This window comes from Ctenopharyngodon idella, chromosome 13, assembly GCF_019924925.1.
Source record: "Ctenopharyngodon idella isolate HZGC_01 chromosome 13, HZGC01, whole genome shotgun sequence".
NCBI classification, from domain to species: Eukaryota; Metazoa; Chordata; class Actinopteri; order Cypriniformes; family Xenocyprididae; genus Ctenopharyngodon; species Ctenopharyngodon idella.
The window spans coordinates 10,067,822-10,089,541 of NC_067232.1; the positions used below are offsets into that span (position 1 = coordinate 10,067,822).

At 37.5% G+C, this 21,720-nt stretch overlaps 1 long non-coding RNA gene across 7 annotated transcripts in view; it reads right to left on the bottom strand.

Moving 5' to 3' along the window:
- Positions 1-21,720, bottom strand: part of LOC127524685 (uncharacterized) — a 387,968-nt gene that overhangs the window by 28,586 nt on the left and 337,662 nt on the right. The window contains exon 11 of one of the 7 annotated variants that reach the window (XR_007933126.1): positions 247-1,500. The exons of the other annotated variants lie outside the window; for them this stretch is intronic. This is a non-coding gene — a long non-coding RNA (uncharacterized LOC127524685). The remainder of the gene's footprint in view (positions 1-246; positions 1,501-21,720) is intronic. 7 annotated transcript variants of the gene reach the window in all.

A 21,720-nucleotide genomic window follows, 5' to 3' on the forward strand; every position in this document is an offset into this window, starting at 1 on the left:
AAATAATAAATAAATAACGTGATGAAAATACAATGCTGTAGTGTATTGTAGCTCTACACTAGTTCATGACTGAAAAACTACACTGAATACAACTGAGCTAAAAATATGGCATATATATATATATTTCACATATAAGCAGTATCAAGTTACTTCTCAACACTGGTTTGTACATGTGAGCGTGGATGTGAAGGGATATGTAAGCAAGCGTTGTTATGTCCTTCCAGAGGGAAGCAATGTGAGTTTTACCTGTGGGGGTTCAGCTCTACAGAGGCGAATGCAACACTCCTAACACGCGCTGGCAACACGAGGCTCAGGGACACTTTAACACCCAGCGCAAATCCAGAGTGAAACAATCATTTCACACAACTTCTGTTTCTGTCATGTTGAGAAATGTAATTTAAGGCCAGCGAACGCGACCCCCGGGTTATTCTTTCCTCTTTTTCGCCGTCTCGGCCCACATCACAGCTGTGTCTGAACAACACACTGCTGTATCTGAAGGGAACAAGATTATTGTGAATAATAGGGTTAAAAAACAATCACAGGCCCATCTCAGAAAGCAAAAGAAAAGGAGGGAGGAAATGAATTTAAGTGTGTCAATGGTCAAATCAAGAGATTTCCTCCGGATACCAGAGACAGGGAAAAAAAAGAGTGTATAACAGAAGAAATAGATACATAAAGATAAGGAAGAGGAGGGGAAAAAAAACGGAGCATGATTAGTTGCCCTAGATTTTTAAATTTATCTCCTGTTTTGGGCATTAAGTAAAATAACCAAAGTAATATAATCAACTGGCCCCATTACGGAAAGTTCCCATGTAGGGCAATTGAACAAAGTGCCGTCCTAAAAGTGTGAAGGAGCCGAAATCAGGTCGTTCCTGGGAGCCATCGGTAATGAACCTCGTCAGACGGGGGAAGTGCGCGTGTGAGCCGACTGCACTGACCTGAGAGCAATGCTACACGGCACCGAAGCAAATGTTGCATGCTAATTCAATACTGCTCACAAACGCCTCTTCTCCGAGACTGTCTGGTCAGTGCAGGCTGTACAACTTCCTACTGCAGCTAGAGTCAATAATGGCATGAATATAGTACTTAATGACAGACTGTGTGCGTGTGTGTTCTTTATCTATGGTTAAAATTGCATTGCTGGTAAATACATACTGTCAATTGTCCATTGGTCATCTGTAACATGGGCCGGCTGAGGAAGCTCACTCCGGCAGAGTTTAATTAGATTAGCCCACGCATCCCGGACACATTCTGCCCTTCTGAGGTACGCTGGCCTGGGGAGGGTTGCTGCATTCTTGCCCTAATCAAATTAACTCTCCATATTTAGGCAAATAAACAACACTTATCTGCACACAGATTATGCGGCCAGCGGAGGTAGACAGTGACCTCTCACTCCAATCGATCGAAGCATCCACGTTTCCTTTTAGAGTGGACTGGTGAGGGACTGGGCTGCATTAGAAACAAAAACACCTCCACTTCCTCTCTCACATATGCAGATTCCTGTTAAAAAAAAAACTGCATCACCTAAAATAAAGCCAATTCCCCTACAATGTTGCCATTTTTTAAGGGTTAGTTCACCCAAAAATTCTGTTCACCCAAAAAAAGTCTGTATTCTGTTATTAATTTCTCACCCTCATGTCTTTCCACACCTGTGAGACCTTCGTTTATCTTTGGAACATAAATTAAGATATTTTGATGAAGTCCGAGAAGTTTTTTTATCCTCCATTGAAAGCAACAAAATTACCATATTCAAGGTCCAGAAAAGTAGTAAAAACATCGTTAAAATAGTCAACGTGACTACAGTGGTTCAACCTTAATATTATGAAGCGACGAGAATACTTTTTGTGTGCAAAACAAAAACAAAAAACAAAAATAACAACTTTATTCAACAAATTCATCTCTCCCGTGTCATTCTGCTATACTTTACGTTGCAGCGCTTCCAGGTTCTATGTCAGAATGTCGGCTCAGTATTGGCCGGCTCCTGAGTCCGCATCACACGCATGCGACGTGCCGGTCAATACTGAGCCGGCGTTCGGACGTAGAACACGGAAGCCTGCACTGCGTTCACTACGTCAACTGAGTATGACAACAGTTCAAATTGCTAAATAAAGTCGTTATTTTTTTGTTTTGTCCAAGTCAATTTAGCAAGTGGCTTTATTCTAATAATTCATTTTAATCATTTAAAAAGATTCACTGATTCATCTGAATCATCAGTCACTTCTGTTTTGCAGCATAATAAATATATTGTCAACTAACTTCATTGTATGTAATTTTGTCTGATAAATAGTGAAATAGGAAATAAATACTATTAGGCTGGCCATGGCCAAAACACTGCCCAGAAAACATCTGTAGGTAACATATACATACACACACACTCACACATATAGTATTCTTGCACCAAGGACACAAAGTCAGACGGAGCTTCTGGCCTGGCCTTGATCTCACAGCTTTCCTTCTCCAGCCATTCATCTCTCTTCTTATCTCTATCTCTCATGTTTCTTTTCCCAGAAAGGCCCGCTGGACCCCCAGGGCCTTTTCTCCAGGCCTCTGTCCATTCTCTGTTGTTCTTTTCCTCTCTGTCTCACACACATTCTTTCTATCAATCTTGTCCCTAATGGAGGTTATTAACATCCTTACCTATGTCTTTTGCTCTGATATAAGCAAATAACAAAAGTCAAATGTTTCTGGATAGAATGTGCTATTAAAATTCACCAAAACAAACAAACAAACAAAAAAGATAGCAAGAATTAACTTTATGAAATTTAATCCAGTTGTGTGTGTGCGTGAGTGAGGTCAAAGGGGAAGTTTTACAGTCGGGTACAGTTAAGACCCTCAGCAATAAGTAGACTCAGACATCTTCAAGGAAGCCTGCTAATTACTTTCAAATCAATAAGAAAAAAAAAAAAAACCTTCCTCCCCTCCTGTTCTGTCACTCTCCTTTCTGTTCTCTCTCTTTTTCCCACTCTAACACATGGTGGGTAAGGGGCCGCTCCTCTGCCGGCATTTTAATTGTGGCAGCAATCAGGCAGATTCACAGGAACTAATTAATATGCAGATTTGCAGCATCTTTTCTCTGCCAGTCTTTCTCTCTCTCTCTCTCTTTTTAGTAGACATTTCACATAAATTACAAATCAAGTGCTTTACGATTGCTTATATAAAATGTACATTAATGCTCACCGTGCTGTTTGATGTCTAATTTTAGCACCGGATCAACTGCACTCCCTGCCACCCCTGCTTACGGTAAATGATTGATGTTTTACCATACAGCATTTTCCACTTCATTAATAAAAAAGTGCATCTTTATTTATTAATGAGCGATATACATGTATGTCTATTTATAATGTAATTAGAGCAATATTAGTGTGTCACATCCCATTTGGATAAATGCGCCGTACAAGCCCACCAACAATACCCATTTCAAACACGTCCAGGAGTGTCAAAGACAAAAGCAGTTTTAGTATAGAAACACTAGGAGGAGATTAAGCCTTATTTTTCCTATTGTCTGGGAGCAGGGAGTGACTAAATTAGGCTCTTCGTCTGTGTGCTCAGCACATTAGCACAATATAAAATTTGAAGCGCTGCACACAGTCCATTGCAGTTAATAGTCAGATAATGAGAGCGTGGAGGCAAACGCCTCTATTAAATCATTGTTTAATACTTCACACTGAAAGATTGCCGTTTGGTGGAGGTGTTTTCAAATGGCTCACTTTTATCCCGGCCCTGCTACCATAAAACTAACGATGTGTGAAAGTCTGTAAGTTACGTTCCACTCTGATAAAGCTTTGTACGGTTCTGAAACGCAAACAAACAAGCAAACGAACTAACAAACAAACTAAAAGCTTCAAATAAAACACATTAGCAGCAGAAAAAATGCCACACAGCTTTATTTACATTTGTGTTTTGTTTTATGCTGGACTTTAGAAAATGTCATTCTATCATTTCCTTCTTTTAAACTCATACAGTAAATGACAAGAACAAAACAAAAAGGATGGAACAAAACAATAAGGACACAACAAAATACAAAAGAAGAGAATAAAACATAGGGGAAAAACACAATCAAAACAAAAAAATAGAGATGCTTGTTTACCTTCTGAACTTCTGTGCCTCTGAAGTGTGTGTCGGACTGTTTGTAATTATGGCTATCATTTTAGTGTCTTCTCAGCTCAGAAATGTTGTTAGGCTGTGAGGTGCCTGCTGTTTGTTTGTTTAATTAAAAATGATGAATGTGACATTCATTTCGGATCCTGTTTCAGTTCACATTATGCATCCTCTCTCCTTTTTTCTCTCTATCATTTTTCATCCTTCTTTTTTTTGGACATCACCTCATACCGCTTTCGTATTTTTCTTCCACTTAGTTTCCATATTCAATATATTGGACATGTTTATGAAATTAGTTCTCAAAAGGGAACTTAATCGAATTGACCAACCAGAATTGTTACACTCCGGCTCGACACAACAGTTAACATCCGACTACAATAGCTGGTGTAAATAATAATGTCAATGGTCTTATTGAGTTACAGCTCACAACAGCTGTAAATAGTGTTATTTAGATAGTTTGGGGTCATGGATACTCCTTTGTAACCTCTAATGCACTGATCCTCACACAATAATAGCCCTGTCTCTTTTTACACTTCACACTTTGTTAGTGTTAATGTGAGAAGAGTTTGTGTCAGCTGCATTATTTGTCGCATTGACTGCTACATTCATGGTAATATTATTAACTGCATTCCATTCCAACTGTAACCTATCTGAAAACTGGAAAAAGAAATTGCCTGCCTCTGTGCTATCTGTCCTTGCCATCAAAACATGATGCCATTTGCTGTATATTTAAAAGACATTATATAGGCATATTGTACAGGGGAATAGAATATATATGTAAAAAAAAATCTCCCAGACAATGCATTGAGCGTAGTCTGTGGTCACATAACCTGCTCATTTCAGGCAGAGTGACAAAATAACCAGACCATCTGCCTTCCGTCTGTCAAACCCCTGCATCAACTTTCCTCATTGCTGCCTATGATTGTCTGTGCATTTGTGTGAGAGACAGAAAAAACGAGAGAGAGGAAGTGAGATGTATATTGTTTGTATCTGACCCCTGGGGGCTGGGTCAGTGGGTAGGACAGTTGGCCCAGGTGTGGGTGTGTGGTTTATGTATTCCATACGTTGTGGGGACAAAATGTTCTGGCAATACCAGAAAAATCTTTAACCTTTGAGCTTATAAAACATACTAAATTATGTTTTTTGAAAAATGTAAAAAGAACGTTTTTTTTTTTGAGGGTTGTGTTTAGGAATAGGGTTAAGGTTATAGAGTTTGTTCAGTATATAAATCATTATGTCTATGGAAAGTCCCCATAAAACATTAAAGCGCAACATTTTGTGTGTGTGTGTGTGTGTGTGTGTGTGCGTGCATGTATATATATATATATATATATATATATATATATATATACACACACACAACCATTATTTTACCATTACCATTTTTTGAAAGAAATTGATCTTTTTTTCAGCAAAGATGCATTGATCAAAAATGACACTAGAAAACATTTATACACTATAAAAAAAAAATGATATGATCAGTAAGTCATGGCAACTCAAGAAAATAAGTTAAGCATTTTTAACTTTTTTTAAAAAAATACGTTTTATGAGATTCAATTCGATTTTTTAAGTCACTTATAACCAAGTTGATTATACTTAAAAATTTAAGGCAGCAACTGAACTTTTTAAGTTGAAATAAGTGGAATTTTTTTACATTGTAATGTTAAAAAAAAAAAAAAAAAAAAAAAAAAATCTATTTCAAATAATTGCTGTTCTTTTGAACTTTCTATTCACTAGAGAATCTGGAAAGGAAAAAAAAAAAAAAATTATCAGTTTCCACAAAAATATTATGCAGCACAACTGTTTTTAACTTTGATAATAATAAGAAATGTTTCCTGAGGACCAAATCATTATATTATATTATATTATATTATATTATAAATATTTAAAACTATGCACTACTTTCAGGTCACTAAATAAACGTAATTTTGTGACCCTGATCATGTGACTCTTTATAAAGAGACAGATATTCTTGCATCCTCTGAAGCACAAGATGCTCTTTGGATCATTCTTAAATTATGCTGGAGAATTTGATTTTCGGGTTTTACAGGAGTTCATGCAGCTCAAAATAAAGTTCAAAGAAATCCATGTTTCATTTGCATTCTTTCACTCATACTATTATGCTGAAAAAACAATTTGCAATAAAAAAATTGAATTAACCTAGAAAAGAAAATCAAAACAACAGCATTTGCACTAGATGTCTCTGACTTTTGAACCCCATACTTATATGTGTGTGTGTGTGTGTGTGTGTGTGTGTGTGAGAGAGAGAGTACTTATGTGTAAGTGATAAAGAGTTAGTGAGAGACTGGGGCAGCTCCTCACTGGAGCGAAGCCTGTGAATCCTGGCAGCGTGAGCACAGACAAAGTCAAACTGCTGCTCACACATATTTGGGGGGATATTTAATTAAAAGTGGATTACAAGAGTATTGGATAAACAAAGATCAGATTAACAAATAACTGTACGCTATTTTCCCATTTGCCAATGCAAATTTGACTTTGTGGCTGCATCCCCGACACAGAAGAGAAGATTTACGACTCTTCCAGAATATTAAGTCCCGGTCTGGTGTGGAGTTTAGGAAGACATTCACAGAAGTTGATAAAAACCTCCACCTTCTGCTCAAAATCACCTTCACCCACCATATAGTGGTAGTGCCCACCCACCCATATCGGCAAAAAATATTTTAATTGTATAGGTGTGATTTATGGAAAGAAAAAAAATCCCCTTTTGCATGAGTCTAAGACACAACAGGCCAGTTCAACGTCACTTTTGTCCCCCAACGGGTCAGTCAGTCAGCTGGAAAATAGTCAGATCTGTAACTGCACACCTTTTGCCGACCTGCCGCAGTATGCACAGTTCTGTTTGGGCTGTTTTTAATTGGAACTGAAATTGAGTTGGACTGAATGGCAGTGCTTCGCTGAAGGTGAGCAAATAGCAAGAGGACTGACACATTTATACATACTTTTCCTCTCCTCTCTACAGTTAAAGTTTTTTTCTTCCTTCTTCACTTTCGACACCGTATGACCTTGCTGTGATAGACTGCCGGACTTTGTGGCTGGGCCCAGAAAAGCTCAGACTCTGAGATGTGTGTGTGTGTGTGTTAGAGAGAGGAGAAGGAATGGATTTATTGACTTGTGACTTTGACTCAGGCCAATGTATCAGCGCTTGCATTATAGGGAATGATGAGACCAGAGGATGTCAGGGACAACCTAATATAGACCAAACACACACATACACACTCATTCAAGTCTAAATGTGTGGGAGTGTGGGAGCAGACAGATAGTGAGAAATAAAAAAAAAAAGTCAGACTCTGCATTATCAGACAACACCGAAGGCTGAAGGAGAGCAAGAAAGACTCTTGAGGAACCTAAGAGACAGAGAGAGAGAGAGAGAAAGACAAACAGGCCGAGTGGTCGTGCGACTGCAACAGAGAGCCGAATGGCATTTGGAGTTTGTTTGCTAAATAATGCAGGCAAAAGGAAGCAGCACAAGAGCAGGCTGGCTGATCCTAACATGTTTCCCTTCAAACACGATGAAGCCTGATGAAAATTGCAAGGAAGAGGGGAAAAAAATACCCGATGCAAGAGAGAGAGGCATGTTCATGATGAATCCCCTCTAGCCATAACTTTGTTCCTCATTTCCGGAGAGGATGCATAATTCAGAGGGTGGATAAGTCAGGCCTGAGGCTGTTGTGGCATACTGGGGCAGAGCAGGAGACAGACAGCAGGGCTGCGTACTGTCCACCATAGTGTTTTACTATTGCAACCAATGGTTGTGGTTGTTCTTGGGTCTCCGTCGGGGCATAAACATATGCAGAGTCCAAAATGAACACACAGATCATTTGGTCATTTCTCTGCTAACTTTATTAGGAGCTGCAACAAAAACAAACAAGACAGCCTGACCCTCGCTGTTTTGTGATGTTAGCCAATCAAAGACACAATAGCGTTCTACTAAACTGACTGTCTCATGATGGACGTGTTTGTGTTTTCCTCTGATCTTTGAAGATGCTGATCTTTTGTCTGCTTGTAAAGAAGTAAGCCCGTTAAATGGCTGACACAACACACATCTTCTAACAACTTCTGAATGGAAAATTTACCATCTAGGAAGTTTACTGTCTCTAGTTTATCTAAAATGACTGCATTTTTTTATGGACATATGCAAGAAAAACAAATAATATAATAAATATATAAATATAAATAACATATATATAGTAAATACAGTAAAATAGAGTAATAAATATTGGTGACACTCAGTAGTTAATGCATTAGGTATAATGAACTAAAAATGATATTTTTACAACATTTATCTAGGTAAAAATTAATTCATACATTATAAGTTGTTGATATGTTAATATTAATTCATAAATAAATACAAAAATACAATATTAATACATAAAATGTATGTTAACATGCACTAAAACTAATTTACACAGCTTAAAATGATACATATTAGAAAGATGAAATTAATATTAATATATACATGATGTTTATTTATAAATGTAGGTTAATATTAATTTATACTGTAAATAGATATATAATATTGTCAAATTAACTGTTGATATCTTGAAATGTTAGTATATGTTAAAAATAGCATTAATTTTATTTATTGTTTGTTCATCATACATTAAATGACTGAAATGTTAACAAACTGCACCTTACTGTGAAGTGTAACCAAAAGAGGTTTTGGAGCTCTTTAAGGATCAGTTGATAAGATTTTCTGAATTCATCTGCTATTGGCAGATACAAAGTTAATTTTGGACCCCGCACAAAAGGGAAAGGTGGGCGTGTGTTATTTGCAGGGATGGAAAGGCTGAGGCCCTTTGGCCTGTCACATTGAGTAAAGTCATCAGCATGCTAGACTGGCAGTTGCAAGTGGTGCTGGCAGGCTGAAGGAGATGGACAGGACTGTAATATGTATTGTCACTAATGCAGGGCCCAGTGCTTAGGGTGAGATGCTTAGCCCCTGCTGGACTCTCTCCTCAGGCCTGGACACATGTTTAAGAAGGGTCATGCAGCCTGGCACCTTCCTCTGGATAATTGATTTAGTGTCTTTAAGGGGCCGTTCACACAGAAAACGTTTTTCCATTCCAGTGCGCTACTTTTCCATTGTTTTTTCTACGTAAACGTGCTAGACGGACGTGTATGACCGTTGCGCTTGCGTCTTTTGCAGCGTCTCAAGCATGACACGCCGTTCTAAAAACGCAGCGCTCAAGTTAAAATTAGTTCAGTCATATACTGTTCAAAACTTATTTTGTGTTTTTGAAATAAGTTTTTTATGCTTACAAAGACTGCAATTATTTGATAAAAAATACAGTAACAGCAGTATATACACTACCGTTGTAAAAGTTTTAGATCTGTAAGATTTTTTTATGTTTTTAAAAGAAGTCTCTTCTGCTCATCAAGGCATTGTTTATTCATTTATTTGATACAAAATAAAATAAAAACAGTAATATTGTGAAATATTTTTACAATTAAAATAACTTTTTTATTTGAATACATTTTAAAATTCAATTTATTCCTGTGATGGCAAAGCTGAATTTTCAGCATCATTACTCCAGTCTTCAGAGTCACATGATCCTTCAGAAATCATTCTAATATGCTGATTTGCTGCTCAAAAAACATTTATTATTATTATCAATGTTGAAAACAGATTTTTTTCAATGGGGTCAAACAACTGTTTGGTTACCCATATTCTTTAAAATATCTTCTTTTGTGTTCAGCGGAAGAAAGAAATTCATACAGGTTTGAAACCACTTGAGGGTGAGTGAATGATGACAGAATTTTCATTTTTGGGTGAACTATCCCTTTAGTGTATTAGCTAGGAGTAAGGATTATATTTTTTTACAGTATTTATTAATCTTTGTTACGTTGCATTACATTTTGGTATAGTCGGCGGAAACGCTGTATCCTTGCACACAGATCTGTTTGTGTGTGACAGAGGAATTCCCACCCTTTACACATTTCATAAGTTCTCTGTGAGTTCTCAGCTGGTAAAAATACCACCATATACATACAACAAGAGCATTTAGCCCAGCACACAGCATTGATTTGGATGTTCGGCAAGTTCCACCAAAAATATCCGTCATAAAAGTTTTTTTTTTTTTTTGTCTGTAGGTTCAGTGTTAAAATGATAGTGTGAAAGCTAATCGAAACAGGAATAATTGATCATTTTCCAACCAAACTACAAGTGTGAACACACCCTAAAACTTGAATATGGTAATCATTTAGCTCTATGGTGTATATCAGATGATGTGGAGCCGTGATGAAAATATAAATAATGCAATACTGATCAAGTTCATTTTTGCATTATATCACATCATAGGTGAATTATACTTAAGTTATAATAAATTAAATAAAAATTAATTTATTATTTTAAAATACTACGTCTACTACTCCTAATAAAAATAATGATAATATGAATATTAATATGAATAATAATGATAATAATAATTTGAATAATTTGTATATATACAGAAACTTGGTGGTTTTCACGTAAATAATTTATATAAATTAAGAAGGTTGATGGGAGTTTATCAGAGTTTTTTGCTCCCAGTCTCTCTCTGCCTCCCTCTCTCTACTTCTTTAATTGTGTTTTTTCAGGACAGAAGGCAGAGATGTGAAATGGGTTGAGGGTGTCATACATACAGTTTCACTATCTCTCTCTCACGAGCCTATCACTTGGAGAGCATCACCTCTCGGCGTCTGTGACTCCAATTTGAGTGGAGCATGCGGAGGTCTCACACTGTCAGCCTGCTGCCCCCCCACCCCTCCATCCGACCCTCCCTCTCTCTCCTCCACTCTGTCCCTCTCTCTCCCTCCACTCTAGCAAACAGGGGCAATTACGCACTGAACTGGCACCCTGTTTACACCTTAAACCGCCACCAATTACAGCTCTGTGACACCCGCACCAACACAAGCATGTTGTCTCTCCCTCTCCATTTCCCTCTCTCTCTCTCCGTTACCCACCCAGCGAATGGGAAGGAGGGGTGTTTTGGTCTTACTTCGTCTGGCGGGATGTCAGGATGGAGGTGCTTATGGAGGAGAAATACTTGGGTCACAGGTGGATACAGTGCTGGATTAGAACATCAGGAAAAGGAAGCAAATTCCTATCTTGCATATACAGGAAACAACTGTTTATAAACAAATGCTCTGCGGCAGCACTTCCGGGTTATATATTCTTTGAGCCCTTCAGAAAAGAACTTTTTTAGATTAGCACTTCATTCAAACTGAGCTGAAAATGACCAAAAACTGATAAAACATTTTAGGCTACTGTATATTTCAAACATTATGATTCAGCAATAGTTACAGTGACTAATATAAGACTACTGATATAATGGAATCCAATATTACCAAAACTCAGGCACGTACTGGACTTTCAATTCAAATTTCAAATTTCAAAATTAAATTCAAAATCAAAATAGAAACTCAAATACTAAAAAAAAAATTAAAAACTGATTTCATCCATTGTTCAAAAAGAAAATGCTTATATTCTTCACTATGAATCATGGGTATCAGTTTATAATAAATTGGCACTGCTCAATGCTGCTTGCCTAAAGATCCTAGAAAGCATGGTGTGTAGGCCTTTAGACCTGTTATGACAAGGCCTGTGACATAAGACGTCAGACGGACACAAAATTCCAAATAATCTAAAGCTCAAAGTGTAAGCTTAAAGCTGTCCTGAATCATACAGTGTAACATTAACACGGCAGAAACTGGCAACATAGAGAGTGATATCACACTGAGACACTATATTTAACACGAGAGTGAGAAAGAGACTGTGAGGTTCTGGTAAAATAGGGTACAGACTGCAGAGAACACAGGAGAGAGAGTGACAAAATGAAAATAGATGTGTTAGTGTTTTAGAGACAGTGAGAGGGAGAGAGAGCGTATGTGTGTGTGTGTGTATGTGTGTATGTATGGGCGAGTGTGTTAATGAACTGACCTGCACAGCCCACCTGCTCTCCCCAGCTGCCTGGCCCAAGATGGAGGCAGCATTCCATAAATATCTGGAGGAGAGTCCACGGGGCCTTTCTCTCTCTCTTACACACTCTCTGTTTCTCTCTCTATCACTGTTCTTCCCTTGTCCCCTTCTTTGATTGACAGGTTTGACATTAACCAGGTTATGGAAAGACATCAGCATCAGTACTCATAATTTATAGGCCTTTAAAATCAAAAACAAAAATATAAATAATTAAATTATATATAAAAGTATAATAAAAATATTTCAGAGGATATTGTTTTTGTGCTATGATGCCAATAGGAAACACGTCTAATTTCATTATCTGTGATGATCACATTAAAGGGTTAGTTCACCCAGAAATGAAAATTTCTGTCATTAATTACTCACCCTCATGTTGTTCCACACCCGTAAGACCTTTGTTCATCTTTGGAACACAAATTAAGATATTTTTGATGAAATCCGAGGGTATCTAATCCACACATAGGTAGCAACGTCACTGCAAACGACAAGAATACTTTTTGTGCGTAAAAACAAAACAAAAATAACGACTTTATTCAACAATTTGAACCATTGTCATACATAGTGAACTCAGTTCAGGCTTCCTTGTTTACGTTCGAATGCCGGCTCCTTATTGGCCAGATCCTGTGTCAGCGTCACATGCATGCATTGTGCTGCTCACGTGTTCAGCTTCGGCCAATACTGAGTTGGCGTTTGGACGTAAACAAGGAAGCCTGGACTGAGTTCACTACTTATGACAAAGGTTCAAATTGTTGAATAAAGTTGTTATTTTTGTTTGGTTTTTGTGCTCAAAAAGTATTTTCGTCATGTCATAACATTAAGGTTGAACCACTGTAGTCACGTTGACTATTTTAACCATGTTTTTAACTACCTTTCTGGATGTCAAAAGGTGCAATGATGTTGCTGCCTATGTGTGGATCAGATACCCTCGGATTTCATCAAAAATATCTTAATTTGTGTTCTGAAGATGAACGAAGGTCTTACGGGTGTGGAATGACATGAGGGTGAGTACTTAATGACAGAATTTTCATTTTTGGGTGAACTAACCCTTTAAAATGCTGTAAAGTTTAATTAGTTCAATCCTTTCAATACTTATACATATACTTGGAAGGTCCATGTGACTGAGGTTCTAATAGCAACAACTGAATTATTGTAGAATTACAAACTGAGGAACAAATAATCAAGCACATATATCTACACTGGTTTTCGTACATCAATAGTAGAGCTTTTCTATAATTGTCAAAAGGTCACATAAACAAGGCCTGCTCTAACTCTTAATGTTCTGTAGGATTAGAAAACCATTTGGAAGGTACATGCGATTGAGTTTCTAAATGTTCTTAATGCTTGGTGTTCTTTACAGCAGCATATGCACAGTCTACATTACCTTACAGTGGCTCTACTGTTCCCTCTGCCTGACTACATGAAAAACAATGGATAACACTCCTCCAGCTCTCTTCCACTTCATACTAAGAGAGAGAAAAAAAGCATGAGCTCATAATGTGAAAAAAGAGTGGTTGGCTTTCATATATTTTTTTTCTTCTCCTGGTCTAGATTCAGACAGTGTGTATTCCTTTGTGGCCCAGTGTCACATTTGTTACAGCTGAACAGACATACGCCAATATTCTTCTCAAGCGTTCCGGGGTAATGACCCCGCTGTGGTGCAAGGGGGGACCCCGGACGACCAGGAGAGCATACCGGGGACAAACGCATCACTTCCTCTTTGTTAAATCTTAATGCGTGTTGGCCCATTTCCCCACCAACACACCACAGCCAAGTCCCTACCTCGCTCTCTAATGTATGCAGGCCCTTAGTCTTAGTCCAATAAGTGACAGAGGAGGACTGCTGTGTGTGTGTGTGTGTGTGTGTGTGTGTGTGTGTGTGTGTGTAAATTTCATTTATGCAAGGCGGGTGAAAAGTTAGAAAATTGGTCCGTTCCATCATTGCTGGACAAGAGGCAGCGGTGACACCCCGATCAGGTGTGCATGCATAATCGCAACCAAAAATAATCACTGTTTTGAATAATTCTCCCCCAAATTCCTGCAGCTTCAACTTATTCTGGGAAGGTATCCCATAAATCTTTACAATGAATGTAAATCTGAGATGGAAGGGCTGCAGCGCCAGGCCTCTTAGGAGCTCCTGTTAGATCCCCCACCCCCCCACCCCCTCTGCTCTTTCTTTGAGAGTTTATACAGATGATTCAGGGGAGAGTGAGGGAAATAGCAGTTTTTTCACATCTATCTAGGCGGTGATTTCTCTGCTGTTGGTCTGGTGTGCTCCGAGCTATAAATGAATGCTCTGTTTCTCTCTCCTCTGAGAAACACAGACTTCATCTTTACCTGCCTTTAATGATATGCTGATGCACAGACTATATTAGCAGATAGCCTTTTGCTTTTTTATTTAAAGTCGACATGAAATGGAAGTTACAATGAAATGACTTCTCGAGCAAGAAAAAATGTAGGATGTGACTTGATTTTGTCTATCAGGATTGGATCGGTGTGGTTTGCTTATGTTGTAGTCAAGACCACTTAAACCGAGACCAAGTCAAGATCAAGACCAGTGTGTGCTGAGACCAAGACAAGACCAAGACTTTGAGGGGTTGAGACCAAAACAATACAAAGACCAGACCAGCACTGAAAGATCCACAATTATTGCCTGAGAATTGTCTTATTTAATCAATAAATACAATTCGAATAAGACACTATAGAGCTGTTACCAAATGAAATGCAGTCACTAACAACAAAATTCATCTTTGCATTGCAGAGGTTGCACAGAAGTTGCATTTGAATTGATACAATTACAACTGCATAAATAATGTTGAGATTGTTTTAAAAACAAAATTTTGTTTATTGAACGTTTGTATAAAATCACACTCTAAAAAATGCTGGGTTAAAAACAACACAAATTGGGTTGAAAATGGAAAACCCAGCTTTTGGATTGTTTTAACCCAGTGGTTGGGTTTATGTTTGCCCAGCCTGCTGGGTAGTTTAACTCAACTATTGTTTAAAAATTACTGTATAGCTTGGTGAAAATGGATCCAAAATATGTTGGAATTTAACATTTATTAATATGTTTAATATATAATTAAACTATAAACATTTATTAAATTGCTTATTAATAAATGTTTACCTTTTGATTATTATTGTTGCCTCTAGTAATTATGTGTCTGATTTTTAATTTCCAACCTATTTTGGGTTCATTTTGAGCTAGCCATATAGTCATTTCTAAACAATAGTTGGGTTAAATAGCATGTTGGGCAAACAATTAACCCAACTGCTGGGTTAAAACAATCCAATCGCTGGGTTTGTTCATTTTCAACCCAACTTGGGCTGTTTTTAACCCAGCATTTTTTAGAGTGTAATATCACATTTTTCGTAATTTACAGTCATGCTCATATTTGTGAAAACAGCTCTCTTGCTCTTGTGATATTGCTTAATCATATATAATATATTATGACATTACAATATAACATATATAATTAAAAAAAATCAATATACTACATGCAAGTACTGAATTTTGTGAGCATTTGTATTCATTTTTTGTGACATTTTCAACACAAACCCTTCGTTGATTTTTGACCCGGCACAACAGTATCAAAAGAAAGAAATCAAATTTAAAATAAGTTATTGATTGCATTTAAAGCAGGAAGTTTTACTTCCAATCACATTAATGGTGTTTACAAATAAATCAGACAATACACCGGCAATTTAGTGATATCCCCACAGTTGTGGTCTTGACCAGTCTTGAAATAAAATCCAGAGTCTTCTTAGTCTGAGACCGAGACAAGACCGAGTACAAATGCGGTCGAGACCGAGACAAGACCAAGACCTTCAAAAAATGGTCTCAAGTACTACAACACTAGGTTTGCTATTGCTGTGATCTCATGTGAGTGACAGGTTGTCCTGCCCTCGCGCCAGTAAACACATCATCAGAGAAAAAAAGAGATGTTGCTGCAAGAGGGAGGGGAAGTTATATTGATTAAAGATTATGAGGGTCCATGCATTTTTTTTTTTTTTACAAAAATTATGATGTGCACAGATAAATCATTTATAATAAATACTGCATTATTCCATGGAAATTTAAATAATTAAATAATTACTTTGACTAGGCACTAAAAATTGAGTAGCCTCTCCGATTTAAGTTTAGAGCCAGACAATATGCAGACGACGAAGGAACAGACAAACAAAAACACCATGGGTAAGACAATGGGCACTTCTAAAAATGTGGTGCTGTTCTGTTTACTGGTGTAATTGATGGGGAGAGGACAGAGAGAGGGGCGGGGGGTGGTGGGGGACAGCACAGTGCATATGTGTGTGTGTGTGTTTTCTTGGCGGCATGATTGAGGGACCCTGCCATGGTGCCATTGTAATGAGCAGCCACCAGAGTGAAAACTTCTCACTGAGAAAGTTACAGAATTATTTAGAGGGGCTCTGTGAAAATTACAATATGCACAATCTACCTGCTCGTTAAAGGATGAAAAATAATAAAATTCTTTGTGACAGCCTTCCAGCCCTTGCGATGTATAATGATTTTTTTGCCCGGTGAATTTGGATTTTTTTTTTTTTTTAGAATATGGGTACATCTGTTTTGCATGAGATGCATAAAATGACAGGACTCCGACAGCCAGTGCATCTAGTGACAAAGATTACTGTCACCCTCCTCCTAGAGTTAATTCATCATTGGAAATGGTCCGTTCCCTTGCTCTGTCTCTTAGCAACAGCCTATCCCCTGGTGCTGCCTTAACCACGTGTGCATATGTAATATAGTGCTCTTCAGCATACCTTTTACATAAAAATAAGCCCATAATTTCAACTTTACATTTTTATTGTATTAACATAAAATATTGGTCATATTACATTGGAATTCATATCCAACGAATTTGATTCTACCAACTATTATGCAGTGAAAGGCGCAGTGGTTATACTTGTTAATCTGGATGCATGAATAAGGAAATATTTGCTCTGGATATTAGTTTTCCACGGTGGAGACAAAATGGAGAAACTTTGCAATAACACGTTAGGGCAGGAGACTAACCTCTTAACATGCAAATCAGCACGCTCTCGCCTTCTGATGAATGGCTGCCGTGCTACGTTTAAAAAATTGCTCTTCCACACAAGACTTTCTGCTAAAGGAGAATGATTAGGTCATAACAAGTGCGAACAACGGTAAAACAAAGCTAACTTTTGGGCCAGGAGGATTGGAAAACTATACTTGATGCGCAGGATTAATTGCCAGGAAATTACGACAGGCGCATCACATATAATAAACAGTGTCGACAAACAGCAAAACAGATTCTAAACAGCATTATACATGGATACTTCGATAATGTCATTTGTGGCCGCTAATAATGGTTTGAAATGGCAAACGGCTACAGAGCGTAGAGGTGGGAAAACTCCAGGGATGTGATTTAGTCCTCTCTCTCTCTCTCTTGCTCTCTCAGTGGGGTGACACTGCAGCGCTACTCCTCATAGCTTTATCTGCCACGAAAAGGTGAAGCCATGAGTGATCTCTCCAATTTAAAAGCACTCAGCCCTCACAATATATTTTTGCATATATTCATGCAACAAAGATTCAATTTATGAATATTATTCTGAAAACATTGCCTGAATTCTTCGCAGCATTAATAACAGATCATGGGTAGCAAATGCATTAAACTTGACAACGAGAAAGAGGGAAAATGCCCATTTAATTAAAAAGCAAAAAAAATATGAAATAATGGAGAGAATTACTGACTGGATGCCACAAGAATCTGCATCCTGTATTTGGTCTCTAATGACCTAATTTTCTGCTAATGAATTGCTGACAAAATCTCAGAACACATGGGACGTGTTCAGTGGCCACATCGGTTTTATATAATAGATTTGGGCCTCATCAGATTGGTGTTGCTGCAGTGAATGAAATTAAGATGACTAGAATCAATTACTGCAGAACTGAGAGGAAGAAATGTAGAAATATACGCGAGCATTCGTGCATCACGCTGTCATTACTTGGTCTTACAAGTCAGTGGGGCCCTCTGTACTGTCGCCCATGAGCGCCCACACATACATATAACAACCACGACAGACATCCAGTGACAAAATCATTCTTGTTTTGTCAGCCCCATTCAAAAATCAGTCTGCATTGTGTTACCTATGGTCATTTCACTTTTTATTTTGACAGCAAACCTTCAATTTCAACAATAGCAAATTATAACATCCATCTACAGTGGAACAATTTATCTCCAATTCAGCTCAGCGAGCAGCAGTGTCTTAATTAAGCAGCCGGCCGGAGAGGAATTCGACCAGAGTAATGATCTGTGTGTGTGGATAAGCAGCTTCTATTGACTCTGTAATAGGTAGCTTTCATGGGATGTGTGGTTCGATAGTAATAACATGAAGGGAGGAAGATCTTCTCCACACAGCGCTGTAAGTACAACACACTGCAGCTCGCCAAAACAAGTTCCATCCATCAATGCACAACATGGGTTTGTGACAAAATCCATCCTGATGCCTTAAGGGGGATATTAAAATATGCAAATTCTGTTGTTATTTATTCATCGTCATGCCATTCCAAAACTGTATGACTTTATTTATTCTGTATAATACAGAAGCTGATATTTTGAAGAACATACTGGCCAGTATTTTACATATCATGAAAGTGAATGGGGATCTAGGCTGTTAAATGCCAAAATAGCAAAAAAAAACAAAAAACAAAAAAACAAAACATAATTGAGTTTCATAAGTATATTGCTATAATATTTTGCTTTAATTGGTCTTGTGCTATCTTTCTTCATAATAAATACTACTGATATTTGATATTTGTTATTTAATGCAGTTACATTCATACATTACTTTATGTGTGGCTTGAGTGATCAAATACCTTTTACATATACATGGGTCAATGATTTTGAAGTGTCAAAAAGTCATTCGGTTTAACCGTCCAAAGCCAAATACAGCCATTTCATTTGTGATTAAAATATCTTAATAAAGTAATAAATGTATATATTTTTTATTCTGGCATGATTTTATAACGTCATATATCAACATAGTGCAACATGGTATTAAAATTATGTGTAGAAGTCGTTGCTTTGTAATGAGAAAGAATGTCCGGAAAAATTAATTTCGTTGATGTCTTTGGGAGTCACCAATATAAAGGGATCATTTTGGATTAAGTCATGCAGTCAGTATAGGATGTGACATCATTCAGACACCTGCAAAGGACCACATGGTCATGAAGCAAAGTAACTAACACTCCTAGCTAACTATTTGAAAAATTCATGTTTTCACTTGTTCATACACATGTTCCTAAACATCAGGTCATTCGGTACAACCGCTATAAAATATGGAAAATGTTGTAATATTTTAAAAACTTGTACTAAATATAAAATGTTTGATTGTCCTTTTGCTAGCTAGCTAGCAAGCTAACTAGCTAGCCAGCTAGAAATAAGTCTGTTAGCATTGTTTGGAAATATCGTCATTCGGTATAACCAAATGTGTCATTCGGTAAAACCGAAATTTTGGTTAAACCGAATGAGTTTTTTGGTAACAATTTTTTTCCATCTTGTAAAAAATGACAAAAGCAGTGTTAATTGATTATAAAAACCACATAATCTTATTGTTAACACTTAATAAAACTTATTATAATTATTATAAGTAATACTTTATAATACTATATTAATACTATAATAAGTATATAATTATAATTATTAATTATATCTCCATTTTTTTTTTTACACTTTTAAAAACCTTATTCATCAATGACCCACATGCATTCAGCAAGGATGTCTTAAATCAAAAGACAATGAAGACTTTTACATTATTATAAAAAAAAAAAAAATTCTATTTTAAACAATTGTTGAACTTTTTGTTCATCAAAGAAAGAAAAAAAATAATGTTTCCACAAAAATATTATGCAGCACAATTGTTTTCAACATAATGTTATTATGATAATATTAAAAAGAAATGTTTCTTGAGCCCCAAAACAGCATATCATTTCTGAAGGATCATATGACACTGAAGACTGAAGTAATGGCTACTAAAAATTCAGTTTACAAGAATAAATAACATTTTATAATATATTAAAATAAAAAACAGTTCATTTAATTTGTAATGGTTTTAACAATATTAGTTTTTACTGTATTTGTGATTAAATAAATGTAGCCTTGGTGAGAATAAGAGATATATATTGCATAGAAATCATATATAAAATAGTTTGCACATTAACTTCTTATATTCACTTTCAAGTAAAACAGTGGCTAGTTCATTCTTCTACATTTCACCTTTTGTGTTCCACAAAGTCTTGCAGGTTTGAAACTACTGTCGGAATTTTAAAAACCTAGCATGAGATAATGGTAGTTCATAAATGTCAGGTCGTGTGTCTGTGTATTTTTTTCTTTTTTCTTTTTTTTTTTTTTTGAGTAAAATACAGCAAATTAGTGCATCACTCAGAGCATCAAAATCATTTATGTACAGAGTGATTTTTAAAGTGCTTTCATCTGTTGTATAACTAGGGTTACTTTCAGTGGGGTGGGTCACAGCGAGCAGATCGTTTTGGGGCGAGGACCCCTCATTAGCAAGGTGACAGCAAAAATAAACAGTGTACCAAACTATGCCTATGTTCTGTTCCATTTGCATAGTTCAAGCCAATCTGCACCATTACCCAACATAAGAGCACAATGCTTTAAAAAGCCAGTCCTCCACCTGCAGTGCCCTGGCAAGTCAACAGCCATGCATCAATCAGGCAATGAGCTAATTTAGCGGGTCTCTCTCGGCTTCCACTGAGTGTGACGTGCAGGTGGGCTAAAGCACTGTTTTAGGCCACCACTCCATTAGAGTGACACACACAACAAAGCCGCAAACAAATACGGAAACAGATCGCAGCTTCTCCCTGAGGACGAAGGCAAAATGGGAGGAATGAACTTTAAAAAACTTGGAGTTGCGGTTTAAGTTAGATCATACATTTCAGTACGTGTAGGTGACAGAGCTTTGGGACGTTACGAGCTTAATCTGCAGGTAATAGCATGTAAAGTCGAGCCCTTTCATCGGCCGCATGTGAAAGAGAGCGTTTTAACTCTGAGAGGGGAGCTGAGGGTTGAAGTTGTGGTATTAGCGGGCATAGTTAACATCAGCAGCGTGAGGCAGGCAGGGGAAGTTGGCGTTGTGCTAGCGTTTCTCGTGTCATTAGTCTGAGATGGCTCTAATGGCTGTCCCGCTGGAGAGCCTCTTCAGAGCCGGCGCTGGCAGAGCGGCGCTCTTTTCGCACACCGAACACCCCGACGCGCTGAGAAGCGGAGAGCGGCATGCTGCGTGTTGTATGTAAATTCTGCCTCATTTATAGCATTATCTGAAGGAGGGATATTGTCACTCTGCTGTAATGTGAGTGTTCGTACCTCTGCCGCACGAGGAAGGGAGAGAACGAGAGAGCGGGAGAGAGGCGGTCTGGGCATGCATAAGAGAGATATCCACTAACTCACAATAGCCATTCTGCATATGAAAACAGCGGTGAGGAAGGGAGGAATGAAAGAGAAAAATAGAGTGGCTGATGAAGAGAGAAAGGTGGAGGGAGGAGAGAAGGAACGAGAGAGTGAGAAAAAGGAAAACAAGAATCAGCCAGCTGCTTTTCTGAGCAGAATAAAGAGACGTCTCTATTGAAAAATAGCCAGGTGGGTAAAT